Source organism: Lepidochelys olivacea, assembly GCF_965140295.1.
Source record: "Lepidochelys olivacea isolate rLepOli2 genome assembly, chromosome: 1".
Classification (NCBI taxonomy): Eukaryota; Metazoa; Chordata; order Testudines; family Cheloniidae; genus Lepidochelys; species Lepidochelys olivacea.
This window is the reverse complement of record NC_140411.1, coordinates 288,816,081-288,834,926: the sequence shown is the minus strand read 5'-3', so window position 1 is coordinate 288,834,926 and position 18,846 is coordinate 288,816,081.

The following is an 18,846-nucleotide window of genomic DNA, read 5'->3' as shown; positions in this document are numbered from 1 at the left end:
ACAAAAGGCATTGCAGAACATAAACAAAACTTTCACCCCAACATCTCAGATTGGTGACTGGGTGATTTAGTCCATCTGTCCCGAGCCTGAGTCCAGCGTTCACCTCTACCCAGGTTCTTCCCCAGGAGTTTTCTTGGTTCCAGTCTCTGCCCCCTGGTAGTAGGCATCCTGCCCCTACTAGAATAAGATCCTTCTCTGGATTCAGGTGTTCGGGAAGGTCTGTCCACTGTGACTCTTCTCCAGAGACAATGGGTGATCCTTGCCAGACCAGGCCTTTTCGGGTGCCTGCTGACTGTGGCTCTCTGTCTAGGAGGCTCTCCTCCCTTGGAGCACCTCTTACAGGCGCCCCATTCTGGTGGGTTTCCCAGAGAGCTCACCCTATAGAACGTTCTGACTCACTCAGGCTTCTCCTGGGAGCTCCTCTTCCACATGAGCGTCCTGACTCCTGTTGGAGTTTTCCTCTAACTGATCTTGGATAACCTTTGTTAGGCCCAGTTCTTTACTACTTAGCCATCTGAGGCAGTCAACTAGAACACGTCGGGCCTTCATAAAGCAGACTGGACCCTAACCCCTGTAAAGGGCAGCTGCTCCATGACAAGGATAAAACCATGTTAGCTGGTCTGTGTTTAAAGATAGTTCAGGTGAGGCAGAAGCCTAGCTCAGATGATTGTACAAGAAGGGTATAAAGATGCAGAAAAGGCAGAAAAAACTGCCCAGAAATACCCACTGAACGAAAGCCAACAAACAAGAAAGAGGGCTTCCAGATGTAGCTATTGTGCATGTTTTGTCCTAAGTTCCTCTTCTCAGAGAGACCAGCTGCAATGGTAGCATGATCACACCTAGCATCTGTACATGTATTTTGTCTGATACAGAGATCAGGTTCCTTGGAAACTTGAAGACTGGATAACTCAGAGAGGCCATTTGGAATCTTTCTAGTCTGAGCCCTCAACATTCTCCAGGCAATGATGGTTTGAAGTTTTCCTCTTACCACCCTACTTTTTGGATAAGTCCAAATGCATAGGGTCCATGTTAGTGTCATTCTTCAGATGCAACTTGGGGTTGGGAATTTAGGCAGTGGATGGCATTTTGCCACCTCTGTGGACCTAGTGGCTTGGAACATGCTGCTTCTTTGATGAGGAAGCCTGGTGGCCAGTTTTATGGACACTTCCACTCACAACCTATAGTCAGTATTCCTACTGGTTTGTTTCCTCCTGAAATTGTTCCAAAGAGTATGGGGGTCTTGGGGTTGGAAGTGGGACTCATCAGTTTAGAGCAGTGGTGCCCAAACTTTTCCCATCATGCCTCCTGTGACACTGTATGGAATATAGGTGACCATTTATAATATTATTGATACCAATATTACAAAATTGCAATGAAACTTACAAGATATGCCATATAAGGTATCAGTGGAAAAGTCATGATTTGCTTCATTTGGGTTTCAATGAAGTCACACAAATGAAAGTCATTCTTGTCAGTTGCCAGCTTGTGCAGATCAAGGAGTGACTGGTTCACATTCTTTTCCAGGTGCAAGGCACACTCCATTGCTGTCAACCCATTCTCCCAATCATCATGATCTGGTTTCTTGATGTCCTGCAAAAAGATGCGACCGCCCCTCTGGTTCTGCAGCTTCATGAGTTTTTCAGCATGCTCACGCTCCTCGTGGGACTGGTACAGGAAATACTTGGCAAAGTTCTTTATATGTATGTATCATCTTTATATTGTGGGTTATACATGTGTGTGATATATATGTATCTCAAACTTGTGCTGTTTCTGGGTGACACCACCTAGACAGATTAGCATCAGCACTATCTAGCTTGTTTGATGGCCCATCAAGGTCCATCAGCTGTACAATTAACCTACTGAGAGAAGCCAGGTTTCAGAGTAGCAGCTGTGTTAGTCTGTATTCGCAAAAAGAAAAGGAGTACTAGTGGCATTTTAGAGACTAACCAATTTATTTGAGCATAAGCTTTCGTGAGCTACAGCTCACTTCATCAAAAGCTTATGCTCAAATAAATTGGTTAGTCTCTAAGGTGCCACTAGTACTCCTTTTCTTTTTGAGAGAAGCCAGGGGCTACGCCTATGAGTCAGCAGGACATGCCTGGGGACAGGGGACTCCAAGAGCTTTTCCATGCCCATGCACTGTGAGACGTACAAACCACATGGCAAGGATATAAAAAGGCAGGTGCATCTTGTCCATTTTGTCTTCAATCCTGCTTCTCTCCTCTGGAGTAACTTCTCTACAAACTGAAGCTTTGAACAAAGGACTGATAGAACCATGCAAGCTTTGCATGTGTTCCAGGGGGACTTTACAAGTCAGCAAACTCACCAATTCTGCTAAGAACCTGATATATGGACTCTGAAGTTATATATACGTATCTGAGTGCTTTTCCATTTAACAACTCTCTTGTTCTTTTCTAATAAACCTTTAGTTTTAGATACTGAAGGATTGAAGGCAGCATGGGTTTTTGGGTAAGATCCAAACTAGTATTGATCTGGTAATGTGGCTGGCCCTTTGGGGATCAGAAGAACATTTTCTATAGTGACTAAAGTTTTAAGTAGGTCCAGTAAAGTGAGAAGTTATTTGCTGATTGGGAGCCAGAGACTGGACTACAATAAAGGGGGCTGTGTGATTTCTTTTTCTTGGCTTCTTGATAACCAGTGTGGGGGATCAGGAGCACAGTTTGTGACTGGTCGGTGAATCTAACTACAGAGTTAACCACCAGTTTTGGGAGAATCTGCTCTCTTTTTTGCAGCCTGCCTTGACCGTGGCATTTTCTGTGTGGGCTACCCTAGGCACCTCAGGTCACATCTCCACTTACCAGTAATGGAATCTATCTGCTCTCCCCCTCCATGACTGCACAATTGGCTCAGCAGAGAAACTTGAGCTGGGGACGAGGGCGGAGAGGAGATGAGGGCAGAGCTGGCCTGGGGGGCAGAGCTGGGGCCAGGAGTGGGAGGGGAGCTGGGAGCAGCGCCACAGCCAGGAGCGAAGTCGCAGCTGGGAGCAAGGGGCGGGAGCCAGGCTGCAACCGTGAGCAGAGCCGGGAGTGGAGCCAGGGGGCATTCCCTCTCCATCCCCATAGGGGCTGGCCTGGGCCCCACCATGCGCCCCCCTGCCCCCGAAACTTTCCTCTGGGCACGCCTGCAGTTTGGGGACCATTGGTTAAGAGAGATCTTCCTAGGTACTAACTATAGCAGCATTTTCCAAGGTTGCAATATTCTGGGACTCCTGGGTATGTGTGTGTTGCAATGGTGCCGCACCGGTTTGACAATAAAGCAGTGGCTTAACAACAAAACTCTCCATCTATATGGCCCATCTCCCTCTATAACCTGAGAATAACTCAAGAAATATTGCAAGACAATGTTCGCAAAGCTCTCGGAGTCCCTGATGGAAGGGATGGTAGAAATAAAGTGTTGTGTTTACCTGGCTAAACAGTTCTGGCCCCCAGCAATACAAGTGCCAGTTCCTCCTCCCATATAATGTCAGTTTTATAAGCTGCCACACCTTCCCACCTTTAGAAGGGGTATGCAAATGCATCTTAGGCCTCTCATATCTTATTTTGTACAGGCCACAAAATCGAGAGCCGTCCCTACCTGCAGCATTTGCTTTATCCAGTTTTTCCTGCATCTGCAGGGTTAGCTCTGGTTCCTTCATCCCAGGCTTTAAGCTTGACCCTGTTCTGTTCAATGGAGGTTACTTTGGCTGAAAAATTTCAGTTCCGACACTGTTCCAGTACATCCATCTAGGGTTGAGGAGGAGAAAAGAAGCATAATGTACTGCATGTGGAGTTCCTTACGGGCAATCCTGTATGTGGAATTTCTCCTCTTCCCTTCTTACTTTCCTGGCTTTCAGTGGAGTTCTGCTGCTTGGGAAATGTTGTGGCAGATGGAAAGGGCCATATATGACTTGGGTGCTTTCAATTTGCTTCCGCCGCCTTGCTTCCAGGTTGGTGGAGTCATCATGATTAGGGCAGTAGTGAGGTCTTTCAATGGGACCTAGTCCTCTTGAGGCAGGAAAAGGGATTGCCAGCACAGCCCAGCAAAGGAAGAACTTTTTTTCCTTCACTGAAGTTGTTAACAGAGGAGAAGTGGGGCCAATGCAGGAGGGCAACCTAGTCCATGATTGCTCTCCCTCATTCAAAGACCTTTCACAGTGCATCAGGTTGCAGCCTCTCCTCTGGCTATGCCAGAACCTCTTACTGAGGTTGTGGCTACATTTCTCCCGATACGTCCTGATTTACGCACACCCCGTCTGTTGCCCCTTATCAAATTCCTCCTGGTACTAGCCAAGACGGTCATTCATCACACCAGGAGGAGGATGCTGGATGGGGGGTGCTCTGCAACTGTGGGACCTACTTCTGATTCCTTGTTAAGTCACATGTCTGAGCTGAGTTCCTCTGGGCAGAGGCAGGGGAGCCTTCCCAAAAGTGGGGGGGTAAGGTCCCCTGCCCCGAGGCCCCTTCTTGTCCCCCAAGATCCCACCCCCACCCTGGCCAAGCCAGAGTGGGGCCAGGGAGTCCAGGCCCCCCCGCCCAGGATGGGGCAGAAAGCTGCCCCTTGGGCTGCCCCCCGGCAGGGCAGGTGGAGGGACCCGGGCTCCCTACAGCTGCCTGTGTGGCTCTTACCCCGACCCGGCTCTGGCTAAGGGACGTGGCCTGGAGCCACAGCGCGGCCATGGTAAGAGCCATATGGGCAGCGGTGAGGAGCCAGCATGAACCCTCCACCAGCCCTGGGGATGGGGACACAGGCCTGGGGCTGCTCTTGGGGCCCCCCCACACTGTGGTCAGGTGGAGGGTCTGCCACGGCTCCCCACAACTGCCCACATGGCTCTGACCATGGTCAGGCTGCGGCTCCAAGGCCTTAGACCCCTTGGCAGAGCCGGATCAGGGTAAGAGCCATGCAGGCAGCTGTGGGGAGCTGGCATGGACCACAACTACCTGGGCTCGCAGGCCAGGCTCAACCAGCTGCTGCCCTTTCCGAGGGTGGGGCCTCAGGGGAAGGAGGAAGGGACGGGGGCGGGGTCCCTTGGCAAAAAGTGGACGGGCCATGGCCCCTGGCCCCCTCTGTTCCAGTGCCCCTGCCTCTGGGTGGTGTCCACTGACTCCTTAGTTCTCTTTCAGGAGCAGTGGGTGCAATTAGGGGGTTTTCCACTCAATGTCCCCTTTCGGTTATCTGAATTTCACACTATGACCTTATCCCTGGTTTTTCATTTGTCCCCCTCCGCCCGTACACAGTCCCTACCTACCCCCTGCCACCACACAGCCCCTAGCTACCCCCTCCCTGCATCCTGAGCTACTCCCCTCACTTCACACAGCTCCTAGCTACCCTCTCCTTGCACCCTGAGTGGTTTTCAAACTTTTTGAACGGAGTCTCCCCCCCCTTTGAGTTATATTTTTTGGTTGAATTCCCCCCACAGCCCAGAGAGGCTGGGTGGCCTCCTGAGTAAATCAGGGGGCAGAGGTGGCACTCCCTCCATGGACCCTGCTGTGGGGAGCTGGCTTGAGCCCCGCCAGCCCTTGCCCCCCCAAAATAGAGGTAAAACTATGCCTATGCCCAAGGGTTCCCCCCAGCCCGCCAGGCTGTGGTGTTTTTATAGCATACTGAGGGGGGCCTCAGCAAGAAAAAGGTTGAGAACCTCTGGACTAGATGATCCAAAAGACATGATATTTTTAACTTCTACGCTCCTATTTTGCATGGCTTTTAAAGCTTATTTTTTTGCCATGAGATGGCACTGTTGCCGGCAAACAAATTTCTCTGCTGATAGTCTGCTATAGAGCATGGATCTTAACTCTGATTCTACAACAAAGACCTCTTGAATGTTTTTTAAAATGTATTTTACCCTAAAGGAGTCACTTGGCAACAGCCACACAATGCTCTTTTCTAGTAACTATGAAGTCTCACAATTTGCAACCTCTTTCTCCCCTTCTCCTCACCTCTTTCCTTTAATGCTGTTCTTTTCCCCAGATGTCTTATTTCTTGCCTTTTCTTCAGTTGCTTCCCAGCCACCTCTATTTCGTAAGTCTCACACCAGTACTTCCAATCTGATGAAACCTGCTTAGAGGAAGATTTGGGCCTCACAGGCTACATGTGGGGGAATCCCCCTGTGATTTCTCTTTTCAGAGTAAGTGGAAAGAATTTATTCTTAGAACAAAAACAAGTCACCTGCAAAAACTACTCGGCTTGATCAAGTTTCTGTTCAGTAAAAAGAAAAGGAGTACTTGTGGCACCTTAGAGACTAACCAATTTATTTGAGCATAAGCTTTCGTGAGCTACAGCTCACTTCATCGGATGCACTTCATCGGATGTTCAGTGTGGCCCAGCAAACCACTCCACTGACTACAACAGGACCATGCGTTGCACTGAGCTGAACTTACAGAAAGTTAGCAGTTTCTCATTCTTGTGGGAGCCTGATATTTATTTTGGGCAGCCATGCTCCAAACCCCCAGGAGCATATTTGCTTCTCTCACTGAAGTAGTCTGGTGATATTCAGCACTATCTTGGGGAAGAAGGATGTGCAGTGTTGAGTCTAGAATCTTGCAGGTCTGCTTCACCTTCTATTAGTTGACTTTCAGGGGGAAGCTGGAGGGAAGGCAACCATGCTTTAGTTACAATTATGTTGGGTCACAACAGAAAAGGGAAGGAAGCAAAGGAATGAAATAGAAACAGATTAAATGTATCAAACACAAGTAAATATGTACTTGTTAAAATAAATCCCCTTCCTGTTATCTCCCTCCCGCCTCTGCTTTGCCTGTCAATGGTATGTTGTTTACTTAGACCCCAACCCTGCAAACAGTTTTGCACATTCTTGCATAAAAGCTAAGCACATGTGTTTGCAGGACTGTGGTCTTAGACTGCAAGCTCCTTGTATGGGACCTATTTTCCTACATGTCTTTAGCTTGTTTTTGGGTGCTTTTGCTATCCTGAAAGACAGCAACAATAAGGGAGTGAAGGGGGGAGGAGGTGCTGGAAGAAGGAGAGGCAATGGAGGAAGGGAAGAAGAGAGAAAGAGACAGACGGACAATGGAGGAAAAACAGAGGAAATCCAAAGATGAGCACGAGACAGAGCTCATTCCACCAGACAGCGTCCTAGTTCCAACCTGCACTGTCTACAATAACAATTAATACATGTGTGTAACAATCAGAAGGGATAGGGAAGGCAGACAAAGGTCGCAATAGGACCACAGGGTTACACAGACTAAGGCCATGGCTGCCAGTAGCTGGGTCTGAGTCAGGTTTTTTATGGGCTATCAACAAGCACTACATGATGACATCAGTACTCTCTCTAAGCTGCCTGCCTAGCAGGGCCGGTGCAACCACTAGGCGAACTAGGCGGTCGTCTAGGGCGCCAAGTGGTTGGTGACGCCAAAAAGCGGTGCCCTGGCTCGACAGGGAGGAGCCGCCTTCTGGAGGCGCCGGAGAGCCGGAGCGTTGGCTTGCAGGGGCGGCGAGCCCCAGCCATGGAGGAGCCGGCGCGGCGCAGGGGGGCAGCAGCCCTGCAAAGGCGGCAGCATCCCTAGCAGGGCGCAGCCACGCCCCTTGCCCCTCCTGCCCCGGAGGCGGCCCGGTGCCCCCCTCCCGGGGGCTCCTGTAGGCCGCAGCAGGTGCATGCGGGTGGCGGCCCCCGTGTGCCCCCCAGCTCCCTCCTCGCCGCGCTCAGGCTCTGCGGCTCCCAGGCATGTGAGCCACCGCTGGGGCGCGGGGCCCTGAGCCTGCTCCTGGAGGGGCAGCGGCAGCGGCGGCTCACATGGGAGCCGCAGAGCCCGAGCAAGGCGAGGGGAGAGCTGGGGGGCGTGTGAGCCGCCGCTGCCTCAGCACTCTGCGGGGGAGGGGCTGTGCGCCCGGCAGCCTGTTTTGCCTCCACGTGGAGCCAGCGTCTGACCGGCACGGGCGTGGTAAGGGGCGTCCTGGCCGGGGGGCAGCCAGGGAGCAGGGGGAGGGTTGGATGGGTCGGGAGTTCTGGGGGTCCTGTCAGGGGGCGGGGAGTGGTTGGATGGGGCGTGGGAGGCCCGGTGGTCTGTCTGGGGTCGGGGGTGTGGATACGGGTTGGGGCAGTCAGGGGTGGAGTCCTAGGGGGGCACTTAGGGTGGGGGGGGTCTCAGGAGGGGGCAGTCAGGGGACAAGGAACAGGGGGCGGGGTTGAGGGTTCTGAGGGGGGCAGTCAGGAGGTGCGAAGTGGGAGGGAGTGGATGGGGGGTGGGGCCCCGGGGTGGGGCCCCTCCCCCCCATCCTCTTTTTTGATTGTTGAAATATGGTAACCCTAGGCGAGGGGGGAGCCGGGGGCACATGGGGGCTGGCACCGCATGCATCCGCTGCAGCCTGCAGGAGCCCCTGGGGGGGTGCCAGGCCGCAGGAGGGGCGGGGGGTGCTGCTGCTCCCCTCTAGCGGCGCCGCTGCCTTTGCAGGGCTGCTGCCCCCCTGCGCCGCGCTGGCTCCTCCATGGCTGGGGCTCTTCGCCGCCGCAAGTGGGACATTCTGGCTCTCCGGTGCCTCTGGAAGACGGCTCCTCCCTGCCGAGCTGCTGCAGCGGCCCAAGCCCAGCAAAGCCAGTGAGCAGACTCTGGGCAGGGGCCACTGGGGTGGGGAGGGCTCGCGGGGGAGCTGTGCACCCTCCAGGGGAGTTCAGGGGGCAGGGAGGGGGGAACCTGGTCTGGGGAGCAGCCCCTGGGCACAGCTGGCCCTTGGGCAGGCTGGCCCCTGGGGTCTATAAAGGCTCGTTGGGATTTGCCCCTCAATGAACCAATGTGCGGGGGGGCCAAGGTGGAAGTTTCGCCTAGGGAGTAGAATATCCTTGCACTGGCCCTGCTGCCTAGTCATTATCAGTTGGCACTATTGTGGACTTGATGGGAGCCTGGAAGGGAGGATAAGGTAGTGGCTTTATGAACTAGTTGGATGCATAAGGGGAAGTATGGAGGGAAGCATAAAAACACTTCTAGGAGAGTTGGACAAATAGGCGAGCATCACAGGGGCAACAAGGACAGATAAGTAGGATGGCACTACACTGAGAAGGACCTTGCTGGATAGAAAACCCTGCTGGGTTTTGTTGCTGAAACCAAATGGAAATGTAGGCAGATTCCAGACGTTCAATTAAAGGCTACCTCTTATCTGTCTCCCCCTCCCCCGCCTCCACTCCAAATTTCAGACTGAACATTAAAGGGAGATTAGAGAGGCTATCAAAATAAAGAACTCAATAATAGTGGGGGATTTCAATTATCCCCATATTGACTGGGTACATGTCACCTCAGGACGAAATGCAGAGACAAAATTTCTCGATACTTTAAATGTCTGCTTCTTGGAGCAGCTGGTACAGGAACCCACAAGGGGAGAGGCAACTCTTGATCTAGACCTGAGTGGAGCGCAGGATCTGGTCCAAGAGGTAACTATAACAGGACCGCTTGGAAATAGAGACCATAATATGATAACGTTCCTGTGGTGGGAAGAACACCTCAACAGTCCAACACTGTGGCATTTAATTTCAGAAAGGGGAACTATGCAAAAATGAGGAGGTTAGTTAAACAGAAATTAAAAGGTACAGTGACTAGAGTGAAATCCCTGCAAGCTGCATGGACGCTTTTCAAAGACACCATAATAGAGGCTCAACTTAAATGTACACCCCAGATTAAAAAACACAGTAAAAGAACGAAAAAAGAACCACCATGGCTTAACAACCATGTAAAAAAGCAGGGAGAGATAAAAAGGCATCTTTTAAAAAGTGGAAGTCAAATCCTAGTGAGATAAATAGAAAGGAGCATAAACACTGCCAAATTAAATGTAAAAATGTAATAAGAAAAGCCAAAAAGGAGTTTGAAGACCAGCAAGCCAAAAACTCAAAAGGTAATAACAAAGTGTTTTTTAAGTACACCAGAAGCAGAAAGCCGGCTAAACAACCAGTGGGGCCGCTGGACGATCAAGATACAAAAGGAACACTTAAAGATGATAAAGTCATCACAGAGAAACTAAATGAATTCTTTGCTTCAGTCTTCACGGGTGAGGATGTTAGGGAGATTCCCAAACCTGAGCCTCTTTTGTAGGTGACAAAGCTGAGGAATTGTCACAGACTGAAGTGTCACTAGAGGAGGTTTTGGAATTAATTGAGAAACTTAACAGTAACAAGTCACCGGGACCAGATGGCATTCACCCAAGAGTTCTGAAAGAACTCAAATGTGAAATTGCGGAACTATTAACTATGGTTTGTAACCTGTCCTTTAAATCAGCTACTGTACCCAATGACTGAAAGATAGCTAATGTAACTCTAATATTTAAGAAGGGCTCTAGAGGTGATCCTTGCAATTACAGACCGGTAAGTCTAACGTCAGTACTGGGCAAATTAGTTGAAACAATAGTAAAGAATAAAATTGTCAGATACATAGAAGAACATAAATTGTTGCGCAAAAGTCAACATGGTTTCTGTAAAGGGAGATCATGTCTTACTAATCTATTAGAGTTCTTTGAGGCGGTCAACAAACATGTGGACAAGGGGGATCCAGTGGACGTAGTGTACTTAGATTTCCAGAAAACCTTTGACAAGGTCCCTCACCAAAGGCTCTGATGTAAATTAAGTTGTCATGGGATAAGAGGGAAGATCCTTTCATGGATTGAGAACTGGTTAAAAGACAGGGAACAAAGGGTAGGAATAAATGGTAAATATTCAGAATGGAGAGGGGTAATAGTGGTGTTCCCCAAGGGTCAGTCCTAGGACCAATCCTATTCAACTTATTCATAAATGATTTGGAGAAAGGGGTAAACAGTGAGGTAGCAAAGTTTGCAGATGATACTAAACTGCTCAAGATAGTTAAGACCAAAGAGACTGTGAAGAACTTCAAAAAAATCTCACAAAACTAAGTGATTGGCAACAAAATGGCAAATGCAGATAAATGTAAAGTAATGCACATTGGAAAACATAACCCCAACTCTACATACAATATGATGGGGGCTAATTTAGCTACAACTAATCAGGAGAAAGATCTTGGAGTCATTGTGGATAGTTCTCTGAAGATGTCCAAGCAGTGTGCAGCGGCAGTCAAAAAAGCAAACGGGATGTTAGGAATCATTAAAAAAGGGATAGAGAATAAGACGGAGAATATTGCCCTTATATAAATCCATGGTACACCCACATCTTGAATACTGCGTACAGAGGTGGTCCCCTCATCTCAAAAAAGATATACTGGCATTAGAAAAGGTTCAGAAAAGGCCAACTAAAACAATTAGGGGTTTGGAACGGGTCCCATATGAGGAGAGATTAAAGAGGCTAGGCTTTTCATCTTGGAAAAGAGGAGACAAAGGGGGATATGATAGAGGTATATAAAATCATGAGTGGTGTGGAGAAAGTGAATAAGGAAAAGTTATTTACTTGTTCCCATAATATAAGAACTAGGGGCCACCAAATGAAATTAATGGGCAGCAGGTTTAAAACAAATCAAAGGAAGTTCTTCTTCAATCAGTACACAGTCAACCTGTGGAACTCCTTGCCTGAGGAGGTTGTGAAGGCTAGGAGTATAACAGGGTTTAAAAGAGAACTGGATAAATTCAGGGAGGTTAAGTCCATTAATGGCTATTAAGGAGTGGTGTTCCTAGCCTCTGTTTGTCAGAGGGTGGAGAAGGATGGCAGGAGAGAGATCACTTGATTACCTGTTAGGTTCACTCCCTCTGGGACACCTGGCATTGGTCACTGTCGGTAGACAGGATACTAGGCTGGATGGACCTTTGGTCTGATCGAGTATGGCTGTTCTTATACCAATGAACCAATGCCTAACCCCACCATCAATAGGATCTCCATATAGGGAATCCACTTTTTATGGGTGGCTGTTCACAGTCATTCTAAGGGATATATTGCATTTCCCACTGGTTTTTAAATAGCTGTCTCATGGAAGGCTGGATTTTTATTTATTTATTTATTTTTTGAGTTAGGCTCTTTTTTTAGATTGCTCATTGTCCCAAATCTCCTACAATGTGTTGTTGCCACTTACATTAATCCTATTAGCTTGTTGATACTATTCCCTGCCATAGAAAGATGCTTTGTGCTAGTTTAAGTGGTGCATTAGAGTGAAAACAACAAAGCACTGAATAAAACAGTCCTGGTAGCAAATAGTATCATCCTACTTTGTTTAAATCAGACAAACCACCCATCATAAATTTGAGACGGCGTAATGAGCAGTCGACTCTCCATGGCAGGCGAGATCACTGGAAAAAAATATTTTCACAGTTGCTGATTAGTAGAACTTGCTGCTACAGTTGCAGACTTTACCACTCTCTGTTAGCAACAAAAAAATTGGGGGGAGAGTTGGAGAGGAAGAAATATGTTCTATTTCCCCACTCCCTGATGTCTTAGCCAAAGCTATAATGAATTTCATCAGAAAAATCTTTTCCTGGGATTTTCTGCTGCAGCAGCATAAGAACAGTCGTTGGCCCTGTCTTGAGACAGCCATTTTAATAAATATATGCCCTGGTCACTCCACATCAGATGGAATAATTGTGTTTCCAAAAGGCATTTATATTTAACTTCTCGGTTTAAAAATAATTTCCTAACATGGGGGAATCTGGTATAGATGGGGTTTAAATTGTATCACCTCAGCTGCATGCTAGATGCTGGTGACCTCAACACAAATTCGAGGGATTAGTTTTATTGATTTAATCTTTCTTTGCCAGTTGGAGTCTTAATGGCAGATTCACAATTAGTTTGTTAACTCTGGGCTTGTGGTTGATTCAGCTGTTTCCAAGAGCCAGAATGAATCAGATTTGGGCAGGCAGGGACCGAATTAAAAACTGCTCCCAAATGTATGATGGGAAATCAATTAAAAAACAAGCACAGGAAGTTTGTGTACTGACCTAGGATAGTTCCAACTTCAAGAGTGTTTTTGAGACAGCTTATGCTTAATTATATAATAATGCTCTAACCAGTAAGGCCCCAGTTGAACTGAGTGCCTTTTAAGAGTCAAGAACACATGACTAGTGTTTGTTAGAAAAACATTTTTTTTAGGACTATGCAAGCCTTGTGTTTACAAAGCCATGGTACCTCAGGTTGTGGTTTTGTCAGATCTTACAAATTAAACAGGGTTGGATCTGGTCATGACTTGTACAGATGAGGAAAACATAAGAAGCTGTGTGTGCTGAAGATTCAGTAAGCAACACTCTTCCCTCTGAGGCCCTATCCCCTAAAAAATATTCAAGTTACCTGAACCTAGACTGCACTAATTGAAAATCGCAGCATGCATTTCTGCAAGAGGGCTGAATTCCTGTGCAAACAACTGCCCTATTGTGCTTCCCACAATGCCTTATGGAAGGCCATCATGTAATTGTGCTGCCAGCTAGCCTGAGCCAGATCCAAAGACCCTCATTCTTATTGGGATCCAGGTAGAACTAATTAATTCCTTATCAGCCTCTGGCTCATTCTGGCATTGAATAGAATGCCAGACAGTGCTGTGACAAAATTAAGGGCCTGAAGAAGCAGCATGAGGTTGCAGAGAGTGAGGGTATGTCTATACAACAAGCCCTACTGCAGCCATAGGTGCCAACTCTGTGGGTGCTCCAGGGCTGGAGCACCCATGGGGGAAAATGGTGGGTGCTAAGCACCCATTGGCAGCCCCCCATGAGTTCCCCTCTACCCCACCAGCACCTCCTTCTCAGTGGCAGGCCCTGCCAATCAGCGCCTCCCACTCCCTCCCTGCCCATTGCAATCAGCTGTTTTGCAGTGTGCAGGAGGCTGTAGGGGAGGTGGGAACAGGATGTGGTGTGCTCAGGGGAGGGGGTGGAACAGGATGGGAAGAGCGGGGGTGGGAGGTGTGGCATTGAGGGAAGGGGTGGAGTTGGGTTGCGGCCTCGGGCAGAGTAGGGGCTCAAGCACCCCACACACAATGAAAAGTCGGCACCTATGACTGCAGCTATGCCACTGTAGCGTAGAATGCTTGCTACAGCGATGGAAGGGGTTTTTCTGTCGCTGTAGTTACTCCACCTCTTCAGAGGCAGCCGCTAGGTCAATGGAAGAATTATTCCATTGGCCTAGCAGTTTCTATACCAAGGCTTAGGTCAGCTTAACTGTGTCTCTCAGTGAGCTCAAGTGACTTGCTAGGGTCATGTCCGTCTGAATTACAAATTTTGGTTGATGCAAACGTTTATATCACTTGGGTGCATGCATACTTGGCTGCTTGTGTTGGTGGTATGCATATTCATGTCAATGCCAAGTGTGGAGAGCTGCTAGGTGTGCTCATCAAGGTGGGAAACCAAGAAAAGGCATTTCAGAAGTGCACAGGAGGTATTAAAGGGGGAGGTGGCTTCTGGTCTCCAGGATCCCTTGGGCAGTGGAATTTACAATTGTGATCAGAACAGTCATGTCACAGGGAACAGGGCATTGTGGAACACCTACTAGAGGAATGTTAGGGTCAACACACGTCCTATAGCATCTATACTTGTGCTGCACTGACCTCAATAGCTCGACTGTAGCTCTACACCATTTGGGGAGGTGATTTTACTGAGTTGCTGTAACAGGATGCTTACATAAACAAGTTTAAGTGTAGACATACGCACAAATAGGTGATGCACGGCAACGTACATCATCCTAACTTTGTAGCATAGACCAGACTTAGGTCAACTTTTATTTTAGGTGTAGACAAGGCCTAACTGGACCTCTGCAGTTCAGAGGCATTTCTGCCCCTTCTGAAATGAGCTCGATGGGATTCTTAGGCCCAAAGTATCCACCAAGCCTCCTGTGGACTTGCACAGCAGCCAAGTACAAGTTTGGGAGCCAGAATTGTAAGTTTGTCATCCCAGACCTGCTGTCAGAGCCCCAGCTAATGGTAACAAAACTGAGAACATGGCAGGCAAGATATAGTCCAGTATTCCAGTTCTTTTGTAACTGTTACCATTTGTGCTTTCTGGACTAGGAAGAGGAGAGATCTTGGTTCAGATCACTGCCATGACTTTTATGAGAGCTAATAAGAACGGCCATACTGGGTCAGACTAAGGTCCATCTAGCCCAGTATCCTGTCTTCCAACAGCGGCCAATGCCCGGTGCCCCAGAGGGAATGAACAGAACAGGTAATCACCAAGTGATCCATTCCCTGTTGCCCATTCCCAGCCCCTGGCAAACAGAGGCTATGGATACCCTCCGTGTCCATCCTGGCTAATAGCCATTGATGGACCTATCCTCCTTGAATTTATCTAGTTCTTTTTTGAACCCTGTTATAGTCTTGGCCTTCACAACATCCTCTGGCAAAGAGTTCCACAGGTTGACTGTGCATTGTGTGAAGAAATATTTCCTTTTGTTTGCTTAAAACCTGCTGCCTATTAATTTCATTTGGTGACTCCTAGTTTGTGTGTTATGAGAAGGAGTAAATAACACTTCCCTATTTACTTTCTCCTCACCAGTCATGATTTTATAGACCATTATTATATCCCCCCTTAGTCGTCCCTTTTCCAAGCTGAAAAGTCCCAGTCTTATTAATCTCTGCTCACTGGCAGCCGTTCTGCAGTATTAAGGATCTACAACCTATCCTGAAGGATGACCCAACACTCTCACAAATCTTGGGAGACTGGCCAGTCCTTGCCTACAGACAGCCCCCCAACCTGAAGCAAATACTCACCAGCAACCACATACCAAACAACAGAACCACTAACCCAGGAACCTATCCTTGCAACAAAGGTTGTTGCCAACTGTGCCCACATCTATTCAGGGGACACCATCACAGGGCCTAATAACATCAGCCACACTATCAGAGGCTCGTTCACCTGCACATCCACCAATGTGATATATGCCATCATGTGCCAGCAATGCCCCTCTGCCATGTACATTGGTCAAACTGGACAGTCTCTACGTAAAAGAATAAATGGACACAAATCAGATGTCAAGAATGATAACATTCATAAACCAGTCAGAGAACACTTCAATCTCTCTGGTCACGCGATTACAGACATGAAAGTTGCTATATTACAACAAAAAAACTTCAAATCCAGACTCCAGCGAGAAACTGTTGAATTGGAATTCATTTGCAAATTGGATACAATTAACTTAGGCTTGAATAGAGACTGGGAGTGGCTAAGCCATTATGCAAGGTAACCTATTTCCCCTTGTTTTTTCCAACCCCCCCCCCTGCCCCCACGTTCTTGCTAAACCCTGGATTTGTGCTGGAAATGGCCCATCTTGATTATCATACACATTGTAAGGAGAGTGGTCACTTTAGATAAGCTATTACCAGCAGGAGAGTGGGGTGGGAGGAGGTATTTTTTCATGCTTTGTGTGTATATAAAAAGATCTTCTACACTTTCCACAGTATGCATCCGATGAAGTGAGCTGTAGCTCACGAAAGCTTATGCTCAAATAAATTGGTTAGTCTCTAAGGTGCCACAAGTACTCCCTTTCTTTTTGCTAATCATTTTTGTTGCCCTTTTCTGAACCTTTTCCAATTACATCTTTTTTGAGATGGGGCAACCACGTCTGCATGCAGTATTCAAGTTGTGGGCATACCATGAATTTATATGGAGGCAATATGACAGGAATCAGCAACCTTTGAGAAGTGGCGTGCCAAGTCTTCATTAATTTAAGATTTCGCGTGCCAGTAATAAATTTTACATTTACAGTGCCCCCCCCGCCCCCCCCCCCAGACAAAACCCCAGACTGGCAGTGGCCTCAGCAGTGTCGGCGGCCAGGACCCCGGCTGGCAGGGGCCGGTGGACGGAACCCCAGACCGGCAGCAGGCTGAACGGCTCAGCGCGCTGCTGGTCTGGGGTTCTATCTGCCACCCGTGCTGCCAGTCGGGGTCCCGGCCGCTGGCCCCGCTCAGCCTGCTGCCGGCCTGGATGGATGGAACCCCGGGCCAGCAGCGGGCTGAGGGGGGCCGGTGGCTGGGACCCCAGCTGGCAGGGGCTGGTGGACAGAACCCCAGACCAGCAGTGCAGACGGAACCCCAGATCGGCAGCGGACTGAGCCGCTCAACCCCCTGCCAGTCTGGGGTTCTATCTGCTGGCCCCTGCCAGCAGCTGGCCCCCGCTGGTGGGCAGGCAGTTGGTGAGAAGGGATCCAGCCAGCAACAGGACCCACCAGAACTGATGGGGAGAGAAGGCAGAAAATATGGGACAACTTGCCCATTTTAAAGAAGAAGTCAGGACACCTACAGGAGGGCTTAAATATGGGACTGTCCTGTTAAAAGCAGGAAGTCTGGTCACCCCCATACCCTTAACTGATACAACTACATCGGCAAAACTTTTAAGTGAAGGCCAGGCCTTAGTGGTACTAAAATGGTGCCTAAACTTTCTGGAATGTTTTATGCAGCAGGAGCTGACTCTAACTAGAATAGCTGGAAAAGTTTCTACACTCCTTGAAAGTGGCATCCTTTGTCAGAAATAATTCCTTTGAGTCCTTTTTCTAGTGTAGCTGCAGCTTTAGAGCTCATTCATATGGTATAGCAACCTGGCTTTCCCATAGGGGAAGTGTCTGTTGTAATACAGACCCATATTCCATAGAAGTATGGGGAAAACCTATTTCTAGCAAATGAAGCAATTATGAATCATGTCATTAGGCAGAGTGTAAATTTGTATTAGAATGGTTTCAATTATCCTGGTCCTTAATGAGCAACCATAGACATGTTAGCTATGGCTCTAATTGTGTCACTGGGCAGGGCTTCAAAGTGGTGGTGGCCTCCTTTTGTTTCTGGGCCATTGGAACAGTGAGAATATTTGCTGTTTTAAGGGCACAAGCTGCCATTCAACCTAAAAATATCACACTGTGGTTTTGTCTATGCTAGAAAAAATAGTCTTACAATAAAAACAGCCTTGTATTACAGCAACTGCCAACAATGGTGCAACTGCACCAGTGGTAGCAAGCAACAGTGTAAACATTGAAAGGAGGGGGAGAGAGAGAAGCAGGCTCATTTGCTTTACCATCATGTCATAAAGAACTATTTATACCTGAGACTTAGTATTGATACAGCTGCACCACTGCAGATTTGAAAACAACAGCAGATTTTTAAACTAGACCAATCTCCCACTGACTCACTATAAATTCTGCCTGAGAAAAGAAGATTTGTGCCCAAAAGCTAATCAAAATCATGGTCAGAAACTTTTCCCCTGTTGATAGGTCTTCTGGGAATGGCAGTTGTCAGCTGAAGAACACTCTCACACATGTTGTTCACAGCAAGACACTCGCTGGCTGAGGAGTGGAAAAAGATAGACATAACTGCTTTTTTTTTTTTTGAAGCGCGTGGGCTATATTAATCACAGTAAAACTTACTGGTGATTTAAACAGGCATGTCGCTTATATACAGCCTGAGCAAAACCGTACCACAAGCACAGCTACAAAGCCTGATTCTTTAACATACATTTGTAAAGACTTAGCAAATGATATCTTTCTGTTTTGAATGTAATAGCTGTTGTGTTGTTGATGTAAAAGGTGTTCTCTGTCTGTGCTTTTGTTTTGCCTCAGTTCACTAGTTGCATTCTGTACAGGAATAAAACAGTGTTATTTAAATCATTTCCTAGTGCAGAGTAAAAACTTTCACTGCTGTTTTATGTTAAGTCCAACTGTAAAACTTCTAGCAATTCAGCTCTGCACACTTTAGTACTTTTTGTATACAATATGAGTATTGTTCTTGTAATGATCAGATTAGGTTCTGGCTACATTTGGTTAGGGAGGGATGGTCTGAGAGGATTCCTGCTCTGTCAGCTGTAGGCTAGGACATTCCGTCCTCATGAAAACAATCTTTCTGCCCTTTGAAATTCTGGAGATAATGGAATGTAAACACATCTCAAAAATTCTGACAATTGTTTAAATGCCACTCATTGTGTAACTTCTTGGACCTTGAGCTTTGTGTTTTAGAAGGATAACAGGACTGTCTTGAAAATCTAAGTACTTACACAAATAGT